The sequence below is a fragment of the Hevea brasiliensis genome, chromosome 7 (assembly GCF_030052815.1).
Source record: "Hevea brasiliensis isolate MT/VB/25A 57/8 chromosome 7, ASM3005281v1, whole genome shotgun sequence".
NCBI lineage: Eukaryota > Viridiplantae > Streptophyta > Magnoliopsida > Malpighiales > Euphorbiaceae > Hevea > Hevea brasiliensis.
Genome location: NC_079499.1, coordinates 87,401,335 through 87,403,707, shown reverse-complemented (window position 1 = coordinate 87,403,707; position 2,373 = coordinate 87,401,335). Strand labels below are relative to the sequence as shown.

The 2,373-nt window shown below is 31.0% G+C and overlaps 1 long non-coding RNA gene across 1 annotated transcript; it reads right to left on the bottom strand.

Moving 5' to 3' along the window:
* Positions 1 to 322: 322 nt before the first annotated feature.
* LOC110662427 (uncharacterized) lies at positions 323 to 2,077 on the bottom strand. Its single transcript, XR_002496284.2, has 2 exons — positions 1,847 to 2,077; positions 323 to 729 (listed from the first exon to the last, which is right to left on the bottom strand). It is a non-coding gene; the product is annotated as an uncharacterized LOC110662427 (long non-coding RNA).
* Positions 2,078 to 2,373: the final 296 nt, after the last annotated feature.

The following is a 2,373-nucleotide window of genomic DNA, read 5'->3' as shown; positions in this document are numbered from 1 at the left end:
CTTTATGGAATCAAATTAGCCTATATTAAATTAATAGGAATCGTCTTTAGCTAGTTCGGTCCCAATATCTCGTACACTAAATCTGAATTATTGGTTCTGGCTAGGGTTTTTCAAAGGTTGCTTTGGTTATCCTTCTTAAATTAATTTAAATAGAAGTGTAAATAAAACTGACCCAACTCGAAATGGCAATTTACTAGTTGGTCGGTCGGATTAAGCTGCAATCCATCACATATTAATACCCTATCATATTAAGCACCACCAAATTTAAATATATTAACATATTAAGCACCACTAACTTGTGTCAAAAAAACAAAAGCACCACTAACATTTAAATATTAAAATATTATCACTAACAAATTAAATAAACAAATATAATCATTAAAAAATTTTAATTTATAATAAGAAAATTAATATTAAATAAACATAAGTCTAGCTATTCTTTTAGTGCCTTGTTCTTCACATGATGATGTTGGTGCAAGGAACCAAGAGCCATGAACTCAAACCGTAAGCCTTTCTCCACCTTCTTCACAATAGCTATGCAGATTGGGCAAATGGGCATGCTTTAATCTTTGATAATAGGTCAAGCTCAGTATGGAATTTTTTTGAGTTCTACTTATCAGATGACACAATAAGCTTTTTAACAACAACTATTGCTCAATAATCCTTTACAAAGATAGCAAAACATACCGTCCTTGGCTTTAATAGCATCAGAACAATTTAAGAAGCGTTCTGCAGAATAACAACTTGAACAATTATAATCACACTAATAAGAACAAGTGAAATAATTTTTAGTAGCAATTTTATAGACCTTAATGCCACTAGAAGCTGGAGTGCTTAGCTTTACAATAAAACCCCAAACACTGGAGAAATAAAGTCTAATCGTAATTAACTAAAGATCACTCAAATCATGATTAAATAAATATCATTTATATCATAATTAACTCAAATCACAAGCAACTAGACAACTAGAGAAATAAGGAAAAATGTAAGATAAATCGGAAAAGGACATGCTTATCAACTCCCATTTGAAAAATTGGAAATTTTCAACATAAACAGAACAAATCATGGATTAGAAGAAAACCCAACATCAAAAACCCTTGTAAGAACCTACCAACCAATAACTTTATAAAATACTTGAAAACCAACATGAAAAAACCATGTAATATGGAAAAAAATTTGAATATCTTTGTAAAATATAATCCCATTAATAATCAAATACTTGTACATAAAAAAATCCAATGAAATAACACATAGCATATACATACTTCCAAATAATCACATTAATAGATTATAGAGACACAAAACCTTCTCCATGAACATTGTTTGGCACAAGTCAGGAGAGGATTTTGATTTGTACTTGTCAATGAATAAGAAAATAATTATGAAACATTAGAAATTCCTTTCTACATATAAATAGCCATTGATCTCCTCCTATGATCTACAAAGCTAAAAGCAGTAAATAGATCGCAAGAAAAGAAAGAAAATCAAATAAGAACAAGAAAATACCAATTATAGAAGAAACCTCAAAGAAGAGGCAAAAAAGAAAGGGACTATTGTAACTTCCTTTTTGTGATCTCAAATGGCGAAATTGGAAAATAGAGCTGAGAACAACATAGGTAGCTCATAAACTATTCATCAGTAACATCTCAATTAGGTATATAGAAATTTAGGGAAATATGAGAAAAAGGGAAATTGTGGAAAAAGAGAAATACAAAATGTTAATCACTCAAATTGCTCAAAAGTTGCGAGAGAAATAAAATCAATAAAGATTACCTAGAAACTGCTTCGAATTTGACAAAAGAATAGCAGATAAATGGATCTAATATTAAGGAATGGAGATGGGTACCTGAGATTTGTGCATAGAATAAGAAATCCTCCGTTCCTTTCAACCCTAACATCTAGGTCATTCAAGCTGAATAGAGATGCGATGGAGACAGTGCTTGCTCAAATCTTGATAACACAGATTAGAAGACCTGTCCCATGCTAAAAGAATCCTCGGCGCTAAAGCAGCAGCGGCAGAGGAGAAGGGAAGGAAGAGAAAAGAGGATGGGACATAGACTTTTGGCAATTGTGAGAACCGAGAGAGGAATTATTAGATGCACGCGCGTATACATCCTTTCTCATTTATAATTATGAAAGATTTATCTTATATAATAAAAAAAATTTATTTTTTATAAAAATAAAATATTAAAATAATACATCAAATGCACCTAATAATTAGCCAAACTGAGTAGACTGAAGTTTTAAAACACAAGAAGACTTTTCAAGTAAATATGGATGAGCCGACACAAAAAGATATTCTCAAGTTAATATGCCAAACTAACCAAACCTGTAAATCAATCCAAAAAATCGAGTCGATTTGAGCTGGGTCAA